The 23,069-nt window shown below is 38.2% G+C and overlaps 1 protein-coding gene and 1 pseudogene across 3 annotated transcripts in view; one reads left to right on the top strand and one right to left on the bottom strand.

The window, feature by feature from the left end:
• Window positions 1–23,069, top strand: part of USO1 (USO1 vesicle transport factor) — a 185,650-nt gene that overhangs the window by 142,176 nt on the left and 20,405 nt on the right. The gene's annotated exons all lie outside the window — the stretch shown is intronic.
• Window positions 20,107–21,165, bottom strand: LOC143668373 (protein farnesyltransferase/geranylgeranyltransferase type-1 subunit alpha pseudogene; annotated as a pseudogene).

The following is a 23,069-nucleotide window of genomic DNA, read 5'->3' as shown; positions in this document are numbered from 1 at the left end:
AATGAGTTGCAACTTTACAGTTCTAGTGCCGAGAAAATGTCCCAATTAAAACAAATCTATAAATATGTCCACTCAAAGTCATCCCAGGAAAGATATCTTGGTTCAAGAAGGCCGATAAAGTTCAGGGTTTCTCTCTCAAGTGAGAAGGCACATGGCAAACACAGTGAGGGCTTCTCTCTCAGCTGGAAGGGCACATGGCAAACACAGCATCATCTGCTAGCTTTCTCTCCTGGCTTCCAGTTTCATGAAGCTCCCTGGGAGGCGTTTTCTTTCTTCATTTCCAAAGGTCGCTGGCTGGTGGACTCTCTGCTTCATGGTGCTGCAGCATTCTCTGCCCTCTCTGAACCTCCCATTCTCCAAAATGTTTCCTCTTATATAGGACTCCAGTAAACCAATCAAGACCCACCCAAATGGGTGAAGACATGTCTTCACCTAATCCAGTTTAAGAACCATCTTGACTAAATCACATCATCCAGGGAAATGATCTGATTACAGTTTCAAACATACAGTATTGAATAGGAATTATTCTACCTTATGAAATGGGATTTTGATTAAAACATGGCTTTTCTAGGGGACATACATCCTTTCAGACCAGCACAGTGGCTTTGTAATAGGTTTTAAAGTCAGGGAGTGTTACTCCTCCCACTTCGTTCTTCTTTTTTAGGATGCTTCTGTCTATTTGGGGTCTCCTTCCCTTCCAGATGAATTAGGTAGTTAGCTTTACCAAATCTTCAAAGTAGGGTTGTTGGAATTTTGATTGGTACTATGTTGAATCTGTAGATCAATTTGGGGAGAATTGACATCGTAACTATATTTAATTTTCCTATCCATGAGCAGGGAATGTCTTTCCACCTATTTAGATCTCCATTGATTTCTTTCAGCAATGTTATGTCGTTTTCTGTTACAAGTCCTTTATGTCCCTAGTTAAGTTCATTCCTAAGTATTTCATTCTTTTAGTTGCTTGTTTGAATGAAATTTTTTCCTTGGCTGACTCCTCAGCTAGCTCATTGCTTGTGTATGGAAATGTTACTGATTTTTGCACATTAATTTTATATCCCGCCACCTTGCTGAATTTGTTTATTAGCACGAGTAACTTTGCTGTAGATTTCTCAGGATCTTCCAAGTATAGTATCATATCATCTGCAGATAATGAGAGTTTTACTTCTTCCTTTCCAGTCTGGATACCTTTTATTTCTTTTTCCTACCTGATTGCTGTAGCTAGAACTTCTAGCACAATGTTGAATAATAGTGGTGACAGTTGGCCTCCTTGTCTTGTACCTGATCTTAGGGGGAAGGCTTTCAGTCTCTCTCCATTGAGTACAATGCTGGCTGTCAGTTTTTCATATATCCCCTTTATCTTATTGAGGTAGTTACCTTTGATTCCTATTTTTGTAATGTTTTTATCAGAAAAGGATGCTGAATTTTGTCAAATGCTTTTTCAGCATCAATCGAGATGATCATTTTTCTTTTTTATTTGTTAATGTGCTGTATTACATTAATTGATTTTCTTATGTTGAACCGTCCTTGCCTTCCTGGTATAAACCCACTTGCTCATGGTGTATAATTTTTTCAGTGTGCTGTTGAATTCAATTTACTAGTATTTTATTGAGAATTTTTACATCTATCTTCATTAGGAAGATTGGACTGAAGGTTTCCTTTCTTATAGCATCTTTACCCAGTTTTGGTATAAAAATGGTATTAACTTCTTAAAATGAGTTAAATAGAGTTCCTTTTTCCTCAGTGTTTTGGAAAAGTTTGAGCAGGATTGGTGTTAGTCCTTTCTGGGATGTTTGATAAAATTCCCCTGTGAAATCATCTGGCCCAGGGTTTTTCTTTGTTGAAAGATTTTCGATGACAGACTCAATCTCTTTACTTGTGACTGGTTTGTTGAGATCTTCTATTTCTTCCTGAGTCACTGTAGCCTGTTTGTGGGTCTTCAGGAATTTGTCCAATTCATCTAAGTTGTCTAGTTTGTTGGTTAATGGTTGTTCGTAGCATCCTCTTATGATTTCTTTTATTTCTTCATGGTCTGTGGTAACGAACCCCTTCTTATTTCTGATTTTGTTTATTTGCATCCTCCCTCTTTTTTCCTTTGTCAGTCTTGCTAGTGGCCCATGAGTTTTATTGATTTTCTCAAAGAACCAACTTTTGGTTTTATTGATTCTTTCTATTGTTCTTTTGTTCTCCCATTCATTTACCTCTGCTTTAATCTTTGTTATTTTTTTCTCCCATTTTCTTTGGGCTTCGTTTGCTGTTCTTTCTCAAGTTCTTCCAGTTTGTTATTAAGTCCTTGATTTTTGCTTTTATTGTTTTTGGATATTGGCATTTAAGGCAATAAATGTCCCTCTCAGCACAGCCTTTGCCACATACCATAAGTTCTGATAAGTTGCATTCTCATTTTCATTCATCTTCAGGTAGCTGCTGATTTCTCTAGCAATTTCTTCTTTGACCCACTGGTTGTTACAAGAGTTTGTTATTCAGTTTCCATCTATCTGTAAATGTTCTCATTCTTTGGTGGTTATTGATATCTAGGTTAATCCTACTGTGATCAGAGAAATTACTTTGAATAATTTCAGTATTTTTAAATTGATAAAGACCTGTTTTGTGCCCCATCATATGATCTATCCTGGAAAGTGTTCCAAGAGCACTAGAGAAGAATGTAAATATAAATTTGTGCTTTGGGATGCAATAACCTGTATATGTCTATTAGGTCTAATTTTATTCATCAAGTTATATAAGTTCTCTATTTCCTTGTTGATCTTTTGTCTGGTTGTTCTTTCTGTAGAGGAGAGTTGTGTATTGACGTCTCCTACGAATATTGTTGAAAAATCTATCAGTCCCTTCAGTTTTGCCAAATCTGTCTCATGTACTTCGGAGCTCTTTGATTGAGAGCATAAACATTTAGGATTGCTGTATCTTCTTGTTGAATTGACCAAGAATTAGTATATAGTGTCCTTGTCTCTTATGATGTCTTTAATTAGTATATAGTGTCCTTCTTTGTCTCTTATATCTTTGCATTTAAAGTCTATTTGTCCGATATTAGTATAGCTACTCCTGTTTTCTTTTGGTTACAATTTGCGTGGAAGATCTTTTTCCTTCTTTCACTTTCAATCTATTTGTATCCTTGTGTCTAAGATGAGTCTCTTTTAAGCAGCCTATAGCTAGATTATGTTTCTTAATCCATTCTGCCAATCTTTACCTTTTTTTAAAAATTTTTAGAAATTCTTTATTAATTAAAAAAATTACAGGAGAAAAACATGTTCTTAATATATATGCTCATTCCATTCTACATATATAATCAGTAATTCACAATATCATCACATAGTTGCATACTCATCATGATCACATCCTAGAACATTTGTATCAATTCAGCAAAAGAAATAAAAAGACAGCAGAAAAATAAAACAAAAACAGAAAAAAAATTTTACGTACCTTACCCCTCCCTCTCATTGATCACCAGCATTTCAAACTCATTTTAACATTTGTTCCCCCTATTGTTTATTTTTATTCCATATGTTCTACTTGTTGACAAGGTAGCTAAAAGGAGCATCAGACACAAGGTTTTCACAATCACCCAGTCACATTGTTAAAGCTCTATCATTATACAGTCATCATCAAGAAACATGGCTACTGGAACACAGCTCTACATTTTCAGGCAGTTCCCTCCAGCCTCTCCATTACATCATTTTTTTTTTTAGAATAAAGGAGATAGAATTTATTGTATATACTCATATATATATATATATATTTTTTTTATGGAATCAGTAATTCTTAACATCATCACATAGATGCATGATCATCGTTTCTTAGTACATTTGCATTGGTTTAGAAGAACTAGCAACACAACAGAAAAAGATATAGAATGTTACTATAGAGAAAAAAATAAAAGTAATAATAATAGTAAAAGTAAACCTATAGCTCAGATGCAGCTTCATTCAGTGTTTTAACATGATTACTTTACAATTAGGTATTATTGTGCTGTCCATTTTTGAGTTTTTGTATCTAGTCCTGTTGCATAGTCTGTATCCCTTCAGCTCCAATTACCCATTATCTTACCCTGTTTCTAACTCCTGCTGGACTCTGTTACCAGTGACATATTCCAAGTTTATTCTTGAATGTCCGTTCACATCAGTGGGACCATACAGTATTTGTCCTTTAGTTTTTGGCTAGACTCACTCAGCATAATGTTCTCTAGGTCCATCCATGTTATTACATGCTTCATAAGTTTATCCTATCTTAAAGCTGCATAATATTCCATCGTATGTATATACCACAGTTTGTTTAGCCACTCTTCTGTTGATGGACATTTTGGCTGTTTCCATCTCTTTGCGATTGTAAATAATGCTGCTATAAACATTGGTGTGCAAATGTCCGTTTGTGTCTTTGCCCTTAAGTCGTTTGAGTAGATTCCCAGCAACAGTATTGCTGGGTCGTATGGCAATTCTATATTCAGCTTTTTGAGGAACCGCCAAACTGCCTTCCACAGTGGTTGCACCATTTGACATTCCCACCAACAGTGGATAAGTGTGCCTCTTTCTCCGCATCCTCTCCAGCACTTGTCATTTTCTGTTTTGTTGATAATGGCCATTCTGGTGGGTGTGAGATGATATCTCATTGTGGTTTTGATTTGCATTTCTCTAATGGCCAGGGACATTGAGCATCTCTTCATGTGCCTTTTGGCCATTTGTATTTCCTCTTCTGGTAGGTGTCTGTTCAAGTCTTTTTCCCATTTTGTAATTGGGTTGGCTGTCTTTTTGTTGTTGAGATGAACAATCTCTTTATAAATTCTGGATACTAGACCTTTATCTGATATGTCATTTCCAAATATTGTCTCCCATTGTGTAGGCTGTCTTTCTACTTTCTTGATGAAGTTCTTTGATGCACAAAAGTGTTTAATTTTTTCTTTTATTAATTAAAAAAAGAATTAACAAAACAATTAGAAATCATTCCAATCTACATGTACAATCAGTAATTCTTAATAACATCCCATAGTTGCATATTCATCATTTCTTAGTACATTTGCATCGATTTAGAAAAAGAAATAAAAAGACAACAGAATAAGAATTAAAACAATAATAGAAAGAAAAAAAAAGCAAAAAAAAACAAAAAACCTATACCTCACATGCAGCTTCGTTCAGTGTTTTAACATAATTGCATTACAATTGGGTAGTATTGTTCTGTCCATTTCTGAGTTTTTATATCCAGTCCTGTTGTACAGTCTGTATCCCTTCAGCTCCAATTACCCCTTCTCTCTCTTTTTTTTTTTTTTAATTAACGGAAAAAAGGAAATTAACCCAACATTTAGAAATCATACCATTCTACATATGCAATCAGTAATTCTTAACATCATCACTTAGATGCATGATCAACATTACTTAGTACATTTGCATCGGTTTAGAAGAACTAGCAACATAACCGAAAAAGATATAGAATGTTAATATAGAGAAAAAAATAAAAGTAATAATAGTAAAATCAAAACAAAACAAAACAAAACAAAACAAAACCTATAGCTCAGATGCAGCTTCATTCAGTGTTTTAACATGATCACTTTACAATTAGGTATTACTGTGCTGTCCATTTTTGAGTTTTTGTATCTAGTCCTGTTACACCGTCTATATCCCTTCAACTCCAATTGCCCATTATCTTACCCTGTTTCTACCTCCTGCTGGACTCTGTTACCAATGACCATTCCAAATTTATTCTCGAATGTCTGTTCACATCAGCGGGACCATACAGTATTTGTCCTTTAGTTTTTGGCTAGACTCACTCAGCATAATGTTCTCTAGGTCCATCCATGTTATTACATGCTTCATAAGTTTATCCTGTCTTAAAGCTGCATAATATTCCATCGTATGTATATACCACAGTTTGTTTAGCCACTCTTCTGTTGATGGAGACTTCGGCTGTTTCCATCTCTTTGCAATTGTAAATAACGCTGCTATAAACATTGGTGTGCAAATGTCCGTTTGTGTCATTGCCCTTAAGTCCTTTGAGTAGATTCCCAGCAATGGTATTGCTGGGTCGTATGGCAATTCTATATTCAGCTTTTTGAGGAACCGCCAAACTGCCTTCCACAGTGGTTGCACCATTTGACATTCCAACCAACAGTAGATAAGTGTGCCTCTTTCTCCGCATCCTCTCCAGCACTTGTCATTTTCTGTTTTGTTGATAATGGCCATTCTGGTGGGTGTGAGATGATATCTCATTGTGGTTTTGATTTGCATTTCTCTAATGGCCAGGGACATTGAGCATCTCTTCATGTGCCTTTTGGCCATTTGTATTTCCTCTTCTGGTAGGTGTCTGTTCAAGTCTTTTTCCCATTTTGTAATTGGGTTGGCTGTCTTTTTGTTGTTGAGATGAACAATCTCTTTATAAATTCTGGATACTAGACCTTTATCAGATATATCATTTCCAAATATTGTCTCCCATTGTGTAGGCTGTCTTTCTACTTTCTTGATGAAGTTCTTTGATGCACAAAAGTGTTTAATTTTGAGGAGCTCCCATTTATTTATTTCCTTCTTCAGTGCTCTTGCTTTAGGTTGAAGGTCCATAAAAGAGCCTCCAATTGTAAGTTTCATAAGATATCTCCCTACATTTTCCTCTAACTGTTTTATGGTCTTAGACCTAATGTTTAGATCTTTGATCCATTTTGAGTTAACTTTTGTATAGGGTGTGAGATATGGGTCTTCTTTCATTCTTTTACATATGGATATCCAGTTCTCTAGGCACCATTTATTGAAGAGACTGTTCTGTCCCAGGTGAGTTGGCTTGACTGCCTTATCAAAGATCAAATGTCCATAGATGAGAGAGTCTTTATCTGAGCACTCTATTCGATTCCATTGGTCGACATATCTATCTTTATGCCAATACCATGCTGTTTTGACCACTGTCGCTTCATAATATGCCTTAAAGTCAGGCAGCACGAGACCTCCAGCTTCGTTTTTTTCCCTCAAGATGTTTTTAGCAATTCGGGGCACCCTGCCCTTCCAGATAAATTTGCTTATTGGTTTTTCTATTTCTGAAAAATAAGTTGTTGGGATTTTGATTGATATTGCATTGAATCTGTAAATCAATTTAGGTAGGATTGACATCTTAACTATATTTAGTCTTCCAATCCATGAACACGGTATGCCCTTCCATCTATTTAGGTCTTCTGTGATCTCTTTTAACAGTTTTTTGTAGTTATCTTTGTATAGGTTTTTTGTCTCTTTAGTTAAATTTATTCCTAGGTGTTTTATTCTTTTAGTTGCACTTGTAAATGGGATTCATTTCTTGATTTCCCCCTCAGCTTGTTCATTGCTAGTGTATAGAAACACTACAGATTTTTGAATGTTGATCTTGTAACTTGCTACTTTGCTGTGCTCATTTATTAGCTTTAGTAGTTTTGTTGTGGATTTTTCCGGGTTTTCGACGTATAGTATCATATCGTCTGCAAACAGTGATAGTTTTACTTCTTCCTTTCCAATTTTGATGCCTTGTATTTCTTTTTCTTGTCTAATTGCTCTGGCTAGAACCTCCAACACAATGTTGAATAATAGTGGTGATAGTGGACATCCTTGTCTTTTTCCTGATCTTAGGGGGAAAGTTTTCAATTTTTCCCCATTGAGGATGATATTAGCTGTGGGTTTTTCATACATTCCCTCTATCATTTTAAGGAAGTTCCCTTGTATTCCTATCTTTTGAGGTGTTTTCAACAGGAAAGGATGTTGAATCTTGTCAAATGCCTTCTCTGCATCAATTCAGATGATCATGTGATTTCTCTGCTTTGATTTGTTGATATGGTGTCTTACCTTAATTGATTTTCTTATGTTGAACCAGCCTTGCATACCTGGGATGAATCCTACTTGGTCATGATGTATAATTCTTTTAATGTGTTGTTGGATACGATTTGCTAGAATTTTATTGAGGATTTTTGCATCTATATTCACTAGAGAGATTGGTCTGTAGTTTTCTTTTTTTGTAATATCTTTGCCTGGTTTTGGTATGAGGGTGATGTTGGCTTCATAGAATGAATTAGGTAGTTTTCCCTCTACTTCGATTTTTTTGAAGAGTTTGAGGAGAGTTGGTACTAATTCTTTCTGGAATGTTTGATAAAATTCACATGTGAAGCCGTCTGGTCCTGGACTTTTCTTTTTAGGAAGCTTTTGAATGACTAATTCAATTTCTTTACTTGTGATTGGTTTGTTGAGGTCATCTATTTCTTCTTGAGTCAAAGTTGGTTGTTCATGTCTTTCCAGGAACCCGTCCATTTCATCTAAATTGTTGTATTTATTAGCATAAAGTTGTTCATAGTATCCTGTTATTACTTCCTTCATTTCTGTGAGGTCAGTAGTTATGTCTCCTCTTCCATTTCTGATCTTATTTATTTGCATCCTCTCTCTTCTTCTTTTTGTCAATCTTGCTAAGGGCCCATCAATCTTATTGATTTTCTCATAGAACCAACTTCTGGCCTTATTGATTTTCTCTATTGTTTTCATGTTTTCAATTTCATTTATTTCTGCTCTAATCTTTGTTATTTCTTTCCTTTTGCTTGCTTTGGGATTAGTTTGCTGTTCTTTCTCCAGTTCTTCCAAGTGGACAGTTAATTCCTGCATTTTTGCCTTTTCTTCTTTTCTGATATAGACATTTAGGACAATAAATTTCCCTCTTAGCACTGCCTTTGCTGCGTCCCATAAGTTTTAATATGTTGTGTTTTCATTTTCATTCGCCTCAAGGTATTTGCTAATTTCTCTAGCAATTTCTTCTTTGACCCACTCGTTGTTTAAGAGTGTGTTGTTGAGCCTCCATGTATTTGTGAATTTTCTGGCACTCGGCCTATTATTGATTTCCAACTTCATTCCTTTATGATCCGAGAAAGTGTTGTGTATGATTTCAGTCTTTTTAAATTTGTTAAGACTTGCTTTGTGACCCAGCATATGGTCTATCTTTGAGAATGATCCATGAGCGCTTGAGAAAAAGGTGTATCCTGCTGTTGTGGGATGTAATGTCCTATAAATGTCTGCTAAGTCTAGCTCATTTACAGTAATATTCAGATTCTCTATTTCTTTATTGATCCTCTGTCTAAATGTTCTGTCCATTGATGAGAGTGGTGAATTGAAGTCTCCAACTATTATGGTATATGAGTCTATTTCCCTTTTCATTGTTTGCAGTGTGTTCCTCACGTATTTTGGGGCATTCTGGTTCGGTGCGTAAATATTTATGATTGTTATGTCTTCTTGTTTAATTGTTCCTTTTATTAGTATATAGTGTCCTTCTTTGTCTCTTTTAACTGTTTTACATTTGAAGTCTAATTTGTTGGATATTAGTATAGCCACTCCTGCTTTTTTCTGGTTGTATTTGCATGAAATATCTTTTCCCAACCTTTCACTTTCAACCTATGTTTATCTTTGGGTCTAAGATGTGTTTCCTGTAGACAGCATATAGAAGGGTCCTGTTTTTAATCCATTCTGCCAGTCTATGTCTTTTGATTGGGGAATTCAGTCCATTAACATTTAGTGTTATTACTGTTTGGATAATATTTTCCTCTACCATTTTGCCTTTTGTATTATATATATCATATCTGACTTTCCTTCTTTCTACACTCTTCTCCATACCTCTCTCTTCTGTCTTTTCGTATCTGACTCTAGTGCTCTCTTTAGTATTTTTTGCAGAGCTGGCCTCTTGGCCACAAATTCTCTCAGTGACTTTTTGTCTGAGAATGTTTTAATTTCTCCCTCATTTTTGAAGGACAATTTTGCTGGATATAGGAGTCTTGGTTGGCAGTTTTTCTCTTTTAGTAATTTAAATATATCATCCCACTGTCTTCTAGCTTCCATGGTTTCTGCTGAGAAATCTACACATAGTCTTATTGGGTTTCCCTTGTATGTGATGGATTGTTTTTCTCTTGCTGCTTTCAAGTTCCTCTCTTTCTCTTTGACCTCTGACATTCTAACTAGTGAGTGTCTTGGAGAACGCTTATTTGGGTCTAATCTCTTTGGGGTGCGCTACACTTCTTGGATCTGTAATTTTAGGTCTTTCATAAGAGTTGGGAAATTTTCCGTGATAATTTCTTCGGTTAGTTTTTCTCCTCCTTTTCCCTTCTCTTCTCCTTCTGGGACACCCACAAGACGTATATTTGTATGGTTCATATTGTCCTTGAGTTCCCTGATACCCTGTTCAAATTTTTCCATTCTTTTCCCAATAGTTTCTGTTTCTTTTTGGAATTCAGATGTTCCATCCTCCAAATCACTAATTCTATCTTCTGTCTCTTTAAATCTATCATTGTAGGTATCCATTGTTTTTTCCATCTTTTCTACTTTATCCTTCACTTCCATAAGTTCTGTGATTTGTTTTTTCAGTTTTTCTATTTCTTCTTTTTGTTCAGCCCATGTGTTCTTCATGTCCTCCCTCAATTTATCGATTTCATTTTTGAAGAGGTTTTCCATTTCTGTTCGTATATTCAGCATTAGTTGTCTCAGCTCCTGTATCTCATTTGAACTATTGGTTTGTTCCTTTGACTGGGCCATAATTTCAATTTTCTGAGCGTGATCCGCTATCTTCTGCTGGCATCTGGGCATTTAGTCAGATTTCCCTGGGTGTTGGACCCAACAGGTTCGAAGATTTTTCTGTGAAATTTCTGGGTTGTTTTTCTTATCCTGCCCAGTAGGTGGCGCTCGTGGCACACGTTTCTCTGTGGGTCCCACCAGTAAAAGGTGCTGTGGGTCCTTTAACTTTGGAAAACTCTCGCCGTGGGGGAGGTTCGCCAGCCAAAGCGGCTTGGAAGAGTGCCAGCTGGTCCGGGGGTCCGAATGCAGGGAGGGTCGCCAGCCGCCGCGGCCCGGGAGAGTGCACCGTACCCAGCCGGACCGAGGAGTCACGTGTTTGGAAGGGACCCGCCCCGGTCACCGTTCTCCGCGACCTGGGGATTTCCGATCCAATTCTCTCAGTTGGTCTGCGGGGCCGCGCGTGGTGGGGGCGCCAGCCGCCGCGGCTTGAGGGGATTGCCTGCCCAATTCTGCCAGCTGGCTTGGGAAGGAGGAAGGGAGGGACTCCGTGACCGCTTGCCGCCCCGCCCGGTGAAGCCCGCGCCCCTCGGCGATCTCACCAGAGCGGGTTCTCTCAGCCAGTCAGCCGTTCCAGGATGGGGTACGCTGTCTTTTTGATCTCTGTCATGGCTCCGGCAGCTGTTCTGTATCGTTTCTACTTCTCTAGTAGCTGTTCATGTGAAAGGTACAGTGCCAGGTCCCAGAGATAGAGATGCAAATATACAGTGGTCTCTGCTCTCTCAGCATAAGGAAGGAACTGAAATACTCAGTCTCTAGCGCTGATCAGAGCCTCTGCAGAAGGGGTCAGCGCTGGGCCCGCTACTGCCGTCAGACTCGGGCGCAGCCTGAGAAGCCGACCCGCATCCGCCCCACCCTCCACCCGCGGCCCCGCCTCCAACACCCGCAGTGCCGCGCCCTCTCCATTACATCTTGACTAGCAAGGTGATATCTACTTAATGTGTAAGAATAACCTCCAGGATAACTTCTCGACTCTGTTTGAAATCTCTCAACCATTGACATTTTATCACATTTCACTCTTCCCCCTTTTGGTTGAGAAGGTTTTCTCAATCCCTTGATGCTGAGTCTCAGCTCATTCTGGGATTTCTGTCCCACATTGCGAGGAAGATCACACCCCTGGGAGTCATGTCCCACATAGACAGGGGGAGGGTGGTGAGTTTGCTTGTTGTGTTGGCTGGAGAAAGAGGCCACATCTGAGCAACAAAAGAGATTCTCTTGGGGGTGACTCTTAGGCCTAATTTTAAGTAGGCTTGACCTATACTTTGTGGGGTTAAGTTTTATATGAACAAACCCGAAGACTGGGGGCTCAGCCTGTGGCTTTACTTGTCCCCACTGCTTGTGAGAATATCAAGAATTCAACTTGGGGAGGTTAAATTTTCCCCCATTCTCACCATTTCCCGAAGGGGGTTTTGCAAATACTTTTCCACTCACTGATCAAATCACTCTGGGATTCATTTGGGCATCACCTGGACAAACCAAGAAAATCTCGTGTCCTACCCAAGGTTCCATGCACTTATGTTATTCACCCAACTATCTACATATGTTATATTAGGAGATGCACTAGTCAAAATTTAAATTTTGTACCAAATAAACATTTTTTGCTTTAGTCTTGCACATTAGTTGAAATTTTAAAATATTAATTACCATCTATTTTCATTACCCTACAGTAATGACATTCTTTTGTTCTTCCTCATGCAAAAGCATTTTTTAAATTTGTACATTTAGTCACTATCATTATACACTCTAGGCATTCCTAGATTATACCATCTCAATCTTTATCATCTATCTGTCTTTGTGATTTCATTTATGTCCCCAGCCCTCCTCCCTTATCATTCTCATATTCAGCTTCATTCAGTGTTTTAACACAATTGTATTACAGTTAGGTAGTATTGTGCTGTCCATTTCTGAGATTTTACATTCAGTCCTGTTGCATAATCTGTATCCCTTCAGCTCCAGTTACCCAATATCTTACCCTGTTTCTATCTCCTGATGGTCTCTGTTACCAACACAATATTCCAAGTTTATTCACTAATGTCAGTTCATATCAGTGAAACCATACATTATTTGTCCTTTTGTTTTTGGCTAATCGCACTCAGCATAATGTCCTTAAGGTCCATCCATGTTGTTACATACTTCATAACTTTATTCTGTCTTACAGCTGCGTAATATTCCATCTTATATATATGCTGTGGTTTGTTTAGCCACCTGTCTGTTGATGGACATTTTGGCTGTTTCAATCTCTTGGTAATTGTAACTAATGCTGCTATAAACATTGGTGTGCAAATGTCTGTTTGTGTCCTTGCTCTCATGTCCTTTGAATAGAGACATCATATAGATGGGTCCTGTTTTTTAATCCATTCTACTAATCTATGTCTTTTGATTTGTTTAATCCATTAACATTTAGTGTTATTACTGCACGGGTAGTACTTTCTTCTACTATTTTGCCTTCTGGATTTTATATATCATATCTAATTTTCCTTCTTTTTACCTTTACTCATAGTCTTCCTTTCTACACTCTTCTCCACACCTCTCTCTTCTGTTTTTTCATATCAGTCTCTAGTGCTCCCTTTAGTATTTCTTGCAGAGCTGGTCTCTTGGTCACAAATTCTCTCAGTGATTTTTTGTCTGAAAATGTTTTAATTTCACCCTCATTTTTGAAGGACAATCTTGCTGGATATAGAATTCTTGGTTGGCAATTTTTGCCTTTGAATAATTTAAATATATCATCCCACTGTCTTCTCACCTCCATGGTTTCTGCTGAGAAATCTACACATAGTCTTATTGGGCTTCCCTTGTACATAATGGATTGCTTTTCTCTTGCTGCTGTTAAGATTCTCTTTTAATCTTTGACCTCTGACATTCTGATTAGTAAATGTCTTCGAGTACGTCTATTTGGCTCTATTCTTTTTGGGGCACGCTGTACTTCTTGGATCTGTAATTTTAAGTCTTTCATAAGAGTAGGGAAATTTTCAGTGATAATTTCCTCCATTAGTTTTTCTCCTTTTCCCTTCTCTTCTCCTTCTGGGACACCTACAACACATATATTTGTGTGCTTCATATTATCTTTCAATTCCCTGAGTCCCTGCTCATATTTTTCCATTTTTTCCTTCTATTTTCTTTTTCTTGCCGGATTTCAGATGTTCCATCCTCCAGTTCACTAATCCTATGTTCTGTCTCTTGAAATCTACCATTGTAGGTTTCCATTGTTTTTTTCATCTCTTCTACCTTGCGTTTCCTTCCCATAAGTTCTGTGATTCATTTTTTCAGACTTCGATTTCTTCTTTTTGTTCTTTCCTTGCCTTCGTTATATCCTCCCCCAATTCATTGATTTGGTTTTTTGATGAGGTTTCCCATGTCTGTTCGTATATTCTGAATTAATTGTTTCAGCTCCTGTATCTCATTTGAACTATTGGTTTGTTCCTTTGACTGGGCCATATCTTCAATTTCCCTAGCGTGATGTTATTTTTTGCTGGCATCTAGGCATTTAATTACCTTAATTAGTTTATTCTGGAGATTGCTTTCACTTCTTTTACTTAGGGTTTTCTTGCTGGATGACTTTGTTGTCTGTTCTTTGACATTCAATTCAGCTTTATCTGGACCTCTAGCTTAAGTTTTGTTTAACTAAGGATAATTTTTCAGTACTTGTTTTCTTGTTTCTTGCCCTGCTTGTATGGTGCCTTACCCCCACACACTTAGGAGGGTCTACTTAGGTGTTATAGACCCAGCCGGATTTTCCCAGACCAAACTGGCCTCCTATCAGGCAGAAAGAGTCACCAGCATCGGTTTTCCCTGAGGGTGAGACCCAGGAGTTTGAAAGATTTTCCTGTGACGTCTCTGGGCTCTGTTTTTCTTATCCTGACCAGTATGTGGTGCTTGTCTGCCTTTAGGTCCCACCAGCATAAGATGATGCAGTACCTTTAGCTTTGGCAGACTCTCCCTGTTGGGGGCATCGTGGAGACAGAGGAGAGGTTTTAGGCTGGTTTTAATGGCTTCAAATTACCAAGCCCTGGTGTCTGAATTCCTTGAGGGAGGGATTCCACCTGAGTTGGGCTTCACCCTTTCCCTGGGGAAGGTACAGCCTCCAGACAAGCCCTCAAACCAGCTTGTTTCTGCCTGTGCCGGGAAAGTTGCAGCCTGAAAAGCCCTGCCACTGTATCCACAGGCAGTCAAGCCTTTGTAGAAACACAGCCATAAAAACCTCTGTTTCTTTTCTTTTTTTTTTTCTTTTTCTGTCAGCCCCCTGTTCCCTTGGCGCTGGGGCAAAAATGAGTAATATCCACTTTGACCAGGTTCACTTGAGCTGGGGGCCTATTTTTAGTAGTCAGAATTTGTTAATTAATTCCACAATTGACATTTGATTGTGCTCAGCCCCTGCTGCTGGTAAAGTCTCTTTTCTTTCCCCTCTGGGAAGCAGCCTGTAGGAGAGGGGCACCGGCTAACATGGCTTGGGGAACTCAAGGTTCTGGGGAGGCTCACAGCTGGTCCAGCTGGTCCAGACTGGGGTACCCTGTGTGTCCGGTCACTGATGTGGCCCTAGGAGCTCTTCTGTACTGTTTCTGGTTATTTAGTAGTTGTTCTGGAAGACGAACTAAAATATGCACATTGTTAAGCCGCCATCTGGGCCCGGAAGTCCAATCTTTACCTTTTAATTGGTAAGTTTAGTCCATTAACATTCAAATTTATTTCTGAACAGGTGCTTCTTGATTCCACCATCTTATGTTTTTTTTTTCATTTGTCAGATCTATATATTCTTTCTTCGTATTCTTTAAATTATCCTTAGTGGTACTCTGCAGTTCTGTGCCCTCTTCTAGACCTCCCTCTCCTGTCTTATTTTTTCAGCAAGCAGAACTTTTACTATTTCTTGTGGGATTGGTCTCTTGGTGACAAATTCTTCCAGGACCTCTTTGCCTGTGAAGGCTTTAATCTCTCCCTCAGTTTTAAAGGACAGTTTGGCCGGGTATAGAATTCTTGGCTGGAAGTGTTTCTCTTTTCAGGATCTTGAATATATCATACCACTGCCTTCTCGCCTCCAAGGTGCTAGGTGAGTAGTCTGAACTCAGTCTTATTTGATTTCTCTTGTATAATTGATGTTGTTTCTCTTGCCACTTTCAGGATTTTCTACTTCTCTTCAACATTTGACAGACTGATTAGTATGTGCCTTGGGGAAGATGTGTTTGGATTTATTCTGTTTGGACATCTTTGGGCTTCTGTGACTTATATATTTATTTCCTTTATGAAGGTTGTGAAGCTTTCCCTCATTATATCCTCAGCTTCTCTTCCTAGCACATTATGCCTCTCTTCTCCTTCTGGGACTCCTATGATTCTTATATCTGTGCGCTTTGTTTTGTCTATCATTTCCCTGAGTTCCCATTTAATTTTTTCCATCTTTTTTGCCATTTGCTGTTATGAGTCTTCAGAGTCAATTATTTTGTTATATTCTGTATGATATATCTTGAATATATCATACCACTCAGGGTGCTAGTTGAGTAGTATGAACTCAGTCTTATTTGGTTTCCCTTGTGGGTAGTAAATTGTTTTCTGTTGCCTCTATCAGGATTTTCTGCTGCTCTTCAACATTTGACATACTGATTAGCATGTGCCTTGGGGAAGGCCTATTTGGATTTATTCTGTTTGGAGTTTCTTGGGCTTTTTTGACTTTGTATATTTATGTCCTTAATAAGGGTTGGGAAGTTTCCCCCCATTATATCCTCAACTATTCTTCATAGCCCTTTACTCCTCTCTTCTCCTTCTGGGACACCAATGATTCTCATATTGTGTGTGTTTTGTTTTGTCTATCATTTCTCTGAGATCCAATTCAATTTTTTTCATCTTTTTTGCCATTTGCTGTTTTGAGTCTTTGAAATCAATTATTCTGTCCTCTATATCACTTATTCTTTCTTCTGTCTCTTCAAGTCTGGTGTTGTGTGCCTGTAGTATGTTTTTTATTTGGTCAACAGCATCTTTAATCTCTGCGATTTCCACTTCTTTTCTGTTTATTCTTTCAAATCCTCTTTGTGCTCTTCTCTTGCCTTCCTGATTTCCTTATGTCATTCGTTATCCCACTTATTTTATTAAGTAGAGTTGTATGAACATCTTTGATTAGTTGTTCCAAAGTCTGTGTCTCCTCAGGTGTTTTAATTTGGTCATTAGGTAGGGCTATGTCTGTCTTCATTGTCATATGCTTAGTGATCTTCTGCTGTCTTCATCACATGAAAATATCTTTTTTCTATTTTTGAAATTTTAAAAAAAATTATAACAAACGCAAATGTCTTAACTTATGATCATTCCATTCTACATATATAATCAATAATTCACAATATCATCACATAGTTGCATATTCGTCATCCTAATCATTTCTTAGAACATTTGTATCAATTCAGAAAAAGAAATAAAAAGAAAACAAAAAAATTCATACATACCATACCCCTTACCCCTCTCTTTCATTGATCACTAGCATTTCAATCTAAATTTATTTTAACATTTGTTCCCCCTATTATTTATTTTTATTCCATATGTTTTACTCGTCTGTTGATAAGGTAGATAAAAGGAGCATCAGACACAAGGTTTTCACAATCACACAGTCACATTGTGAAAGCTATATCATTATACAATCATCTTCAAGAAACATGGCCGCTGGAACACAGCTCTACATTATCAGGCAGTTTCTTCCAGCCTCTCCATTACATCTTGATTAATAAACTGATATCTATTTAATACATAAGAATAACCTCCAGGAAAACGTCTCGACTCTGTTTGGAATTGCTCAGCCATTAACACTTTATTTTGTCTCATTTCACTCTTCACCCTTTTGGTTGAGAAGATCTTCTCAATCCCTTGATGCTAAGTCTCAGCTCATTCTAGTATTTCTGTCCCGTGTTTCCAGGAAGGTCCACACCCCTGGGAGTCCTGTCCCATGTAGACAGGAGGAGGGCAGTGAGTTTGCTTCTTGTGTTGGCTGAAGAGAGAGGCCACATCTGAGCAACAAAAGAAGTTCTCTTGGGGGTGACTCTTAGGCCTAAATGTTAAGTAGACTTGACCTATTATTTATGGGATTAAGTTTCATATGAACAAACCCCAAGATTGGGGTCTCAGCCTATTGCTTTTGTTTTCTGCACTGCTTGTCAGAATATCAAGAATTCAACTTGAGAAAGTTGAATTTTCCCCCTTTCTCACTATTCCCCGAAGGATACTTTGCAAATACTTTTTTATTCACTGTTCAAATCACTCTGGGATTTATTGGGGCATCACTCTGGACAAACCAGCAAGATCGCATGAAGATATCTTCATTGATTTACTTTGGAAATTGATTTCTTTCAGTAGTCTAAGACTTTGTGTTTGCGAGGGGGTTGTGGCACAGGGTGGTGCACTCAGTATGGTGATTTGTTTCAGAGCGGTTGTGGGCACAGGTTGGTGATGTTATGCTGCTGCTTGTGAACGTGGGTGCCCAGCGGCCAGGGAGGATGTACCTGTGTGGGTGCACCAGTTTTGGAAACAAACTCTGGTGTGCGCTGGTCTAAGACATGGGGTACTTTGTGCACATGCGTAGAACTGTGGTGGCAGGTCGGCATTATGCCTTCATGGATTGGGGGCAGATGTGACCCGGCTGTGCAAGTCAGCACTTTCCCAACGCTGGGAAGTGAGGCTAAGGGCTCTGTCCCTGTGCGCTCCTAGGACTGCTGTAACATGCAATTCCTAGAGCTGAATGACGTGATTGGGGGCTTTTGCGCATGCGTGGGTCTGAGAGTGCTGTAAATGGATGTGCTGAGCTCAGGGAGCGCTGGGTGAGGCTGTGCAACACTATGGGTGGGGAGGAGGGGGCACGGTGCAGTAACCTTAGGTATGGAGGTTTGTGCTTACAACCTTTATGCGCTGGTAACAGCCTGCAGGGAACACAGAGGGGGAGTAGTGCTAGGGAGGGGGTTAGGAGAGGTGAATTGGGCTGCACTTGGGGTGGGGGTGTGGGGCAGATACGTGCACTGGGGGCTGGTGGGGTGGGGGCACCTGGAGAGCAGGAAATAGGAGTGGGTGAGGGGATTCAGGTGCGTGGGATGAGGAGTGAGTCGCTAGTCAAGGGGCTGTGCTGCTGAGGGTAGCGCACCTAAGGAATGCAGCCTGCTTTATTCCTAGTCCCGTGTACCTGTCCATGCACTCCCATGGGCTCCTCTCCATGCCCCCCCACACGGCTCCAGCTGTCTGCCTCTCCATTCCTTAGCCCCTGCAGCCAAGACTGCCACATGTGGTGCAGGTTCTTCCAAGTTAGCCGAACTCCCAAATTGCTGCCTCAGTCACCCTCCTGTCCCTTCTCTAACTTTTCCTTGGATCAGGCCTAATCTCAAGCTGCTCTAGTCGACCATCCCCCAGAAGTCCTCCATAATATTTTGTTTATGTAGGGAAGATTAATATGCCCTTTAAATCAGCCTATACTATAACTATATTAAAATTAAAGGGGACTAAATCATTAATATATAACCTTAGTTTGTAAATCCTCAGTAAAAGTTTTTACTCTTTTTTTTGTTCCCCAATAAAACTTGTTAGTTTTTAATGGAAGATACTTACCTTTTATTTTCTTTTATAAATTTTTAATATAGATTTTAGAGTTTTAAAGGAATATTTTAAATGACAGTTTTTAAAAATACATTTATATCCATATTTATACTTTTATACTACATATTTTTTAAATATATAGGATATACTCTGTACGGTATAGTGAAGAAAATCAAAATGGCACTTAATCTTACTGATTTTTTTTCGATACATCTACAGTTTTATTACAAAACTATTCTTTTGGCATTAGTTGGTCACAGTGATAGCAACATACTGTCAGTGTTGCAGAGAAGCTGTAAAGTAACAATTGCATTCCCTGCTTACTGAACCTAAATTTAAGTTCCTTACATACAGGTTACCTGCAATCTTTAGTGCCACAAATCTTTACTCATACCATATTGGGGAGGAGTTGATGTTAACAGATTAGATTAAATGTTCAAAAAACTAGAAAAGTTCCATTATGAGATTTTCTTTCCCTTTTCCCTTCCAAAATTACTTTACAGTAAAATGTAGATCATTTAAGAATCAAATTACTTAGTGCTTGTCTGAATAGCAGCAGAGCCCAAGAAGCATTGAACTTAGTTCTTGTTAACAAGCAGTACCTATGCAATGCATGTTTAAGCCAATAGAGGCAAAGGGAGTGATCATTCTAATTTTAAACTCCCACGTTAGATCCCTTAAAAAAATAAAAGCATTGAGGGCGGGCTGCGGTGGCTCAGCGGGCAAAGTGCTTGCCTGCTATGCCGGAGGACCTCGGTTCGATTCCCGGCCCCAGCCCATGTAACAAAAACGGAGAAACAGAATACAATAAAACAAGAAAATGTTTAAAAATGTTTCCCTTTCTTCCTTCCTTCCTTCCTTCTATCCTTCCTTCCTTCTCTCTGTCTTTCCTTTAAAAAAAATAAATAAATAAAAGCATTGAATCAAGTTTTTATTAATGGTATTATTGCTCTGCATTTGTTGGTGCTGCATTTGTTGGTCACTTTCTGTGCTGTTTGCTTTGACGGAATCTTCCAGTGTTTCACCAATATTCCTTTCTTATAGTGTCCTTTTCTTTCACTAGGAGTTCACATAATTCTAATGCTTTATTAAGAATGTCCTTGTTGTCACATTGGTTTTCTAGCATGTCTTCATAGATATCCACAAGAAAGGCAATTAGGTAGGGAGAAATATGACTTTGTTCTAAATCAACTAATTGATTTAACAGATTAGGATATTTGGAAAGACCACAATCTTGTAAAATCCCTTTTTAATAGTTCCATGCACTTCCGTTAGTTATGTGGTACTAGTTCGATCATTTTTAGGGTGTACTGGACTTCTCTCTCCAATATAGTAGAGTCATTGTAGCCAGTGGTGTTAGAAATTACAGAGTGTGTTTGGTTCCAGACAGTTATTTCTCACACATCTTCTATGAGAAGTTTATCTACATATTGCAGCTCATTATCCCAAAGTTTTTAATTCCTGGATAATCCATTGTTGATGCTGCCATGCATGGTAATTCTTTGCATCCTCATTAAGAATATCAGCAATAAACTCAAGCTCCTGAAATGGATCTTTCAGCCATTCCGCGAAGTCTTGCCTGTGATGCCAAACTTCTTAGTTTTGGGGCTGTTCCTCACTTATTGCAGTGATGTAGTTCATTTCATCATGTAGATCCTTTTGAAGTGACTTTGAGAACTCTCCGAAAATGCCACACTGTATAATTGGCTGCATTTAACTCAATGGTATATTGGGTTAGTTTAAAAGCTTGTTTACTTCTTTCATCATGCTGCAGAACAGTACAGAAATAATCATAACCATCTCCAAATTTTTTACTATAAATGATTTGGACCACTGGATTGGGGCCATCGTTCTCTGGTACTGGATCTGTATCAGCCTATTCTGCTCTTTCCCTCTACAGAACATAGGTGAGCAAGTCCAGGCTCATAGGGGATGCCATCGCTCCTCCGGCCTCAGCTGTCATCTCTTCTTTCAGCTGCTGCTCCTGGGGCGGCAGTGGGTGCAGCTGGGGCAGTGTCTGCTCGGGCTGCCCAGGCTCACTGCCTTGTGCAGTCTCCCCGACCCCCTCAGTGATCGCCATCTTACCTCAATCCTACTGCTTTTACAGAACTCATTTTGATAACCAAAAAAATCAAAACAGAAGCCATATGTGTACAAGATAGGCTTTTTAAAACAACAAAAGAAAAGAGCCCTTTACATGGAACCATCCCAGTAACTTATCCCAAGATAATAATTTTCAACAATAGGCATGTCTTTTAACAGAAATAATTTTTGCAGTTCATAGTAGCATTGTACGGGTATTTCTGTTCTTCGTTTGAGGTATGTTTGCATTAGAGGGTCTTAAAAGTCCTCGCTGACTGTCAGACGTTAAATGTACTATTGTTCTATATGCCTGCAAATTTGTGTTGCAAATGCCTCCTGCCATAAGCAATAGAAAACTGGATGAGTTATTTAAGATATCTGTTTACAGACATTACAGGACCTTGATCCTTGAGAGAGAAGGGAAACAGCAAGATGAAAGTTGTGTGAACACTTTGGCTTTTTGTTGGAAGCATTTTCTGAACTGTGATATAGGGGAATCCAAGCCAATCAAATGGTCCCCCAGTGCTGAATACAGAGTTAGTTGGAGTTCTGGGGAAGTTGAGGTAGATGGAATTTGTGTGGCCAAGTAATGGATAACAGAGTAAGTGACATACCAGCCTACATGAAAAGACCTCATTAAATACCTAGCATTCACTAGAGATTCAAAAAAGTTATTTGGTTAAACTAGCCCTAGTATAAAGACTTCCCAAGGCTTGATCTAACAAACCTGAAAAAATTCAAGCTGTTCTACAACTAAATTGACTGCTGCTGAAAATGAAACTTACTCAAGCATTGTGTCCTATTTTATATAGAGAGGTAGTATCATACCTAACAAATTCAGGATACATTATTTTTTTATTGCACATGGTACATTCAGTAAAATAAATTACATGGTAGAGCATAAGACACATCTCAATACACCTTAAAGAATTGAAATTATAGAGTATGTTCTCTACCACAACAGAATTAAACTAGTAATGAGCAAACGAAAGATATCAAGGAAATCCCCCATATTTGGTCATTAAAGAATGCACTTTTAAACAACCCATGAGTCAGAACAGGAATCATAGGGAAATTAGAAAATATTTTCTATTTAATGAAAATTCCAAGCACCATCTATCAAAATTTGTGGGGTGCAGTTGATGCCGTACGTACCTAAAGGAAAATTATAGCTTTAAGTACTTACAAAAGAAGATGTAAAAATCAATGATCTAAGCTTACATCTTAAGAAGCTAGAAAAAGAAGAGCAAATTAAATGCAGACTAAGTAAATTGAAGGAAATGATAAAGATAAAAACATGAACCAATAAAATAGAAAGTGAACAAACAAAAGAGAAAATCTGTGAAACCAAAAGTTCATTCTTTGAATAGATAAATAAAATTGATAACACAGATGAAGACTAAAAGAGAAAATACAAATGCCTAATATCAGAAAAAAAGAAAGTGTATCACTAAAGACACTACAGACATTGAAGAGGATAATAAGGGGATATTCAAGCTATTTTGTTCCAGTAAAATAAAACACTTAGGTAAAAAGTTAAATTCCTTGAAAAATACAAATTATCAAAACTGGCAAAATAAAAAGTCGAAAATCTAAATAGCTCTATATCTATTAAAGATAATGAATTTGTAATTAAAAACTTTCTCACAGACAGAAATCCTAGGATGAGCTGGGACTCAGTACCAAGGAATTGAGAAAACCTTGACCAAAAGAGGGAAGAGAGAAATGAGACAAAATAAAGTATCGATGGCTGAGAGATTCCAGAGTCAAGAGAAATAATATCACTTTTTTAGTTAAGGCATAATGGAGAGGCTGGAGGGAACTGAAAATGTAGAGCTGTGTTCCAGTAGCCATGTTTCTTGAAGATGATTGTATAATGATATAGCTTTCGCAACATTACTA

Source organism: Tamandua tetradactyla, chromosome 24, assembly GCF_023851605.1.
Source record: "Tamandua tetradactyla isolate mTamTet1 chromosome 24, mTamTet1.pri, whole genome shotgun sequence".
Taxonomy (NCBI): Eukaryota; Metazoa; Chordata; class Mammalia; order Pilosa; family Myrmecophagidae; genus Tamandua; species Tamandua tetradactyla.
Note: the sequence above shows the minus strand (reverse complement) of the source record. Positions and strands in the feature narration are given on the sequence as shown.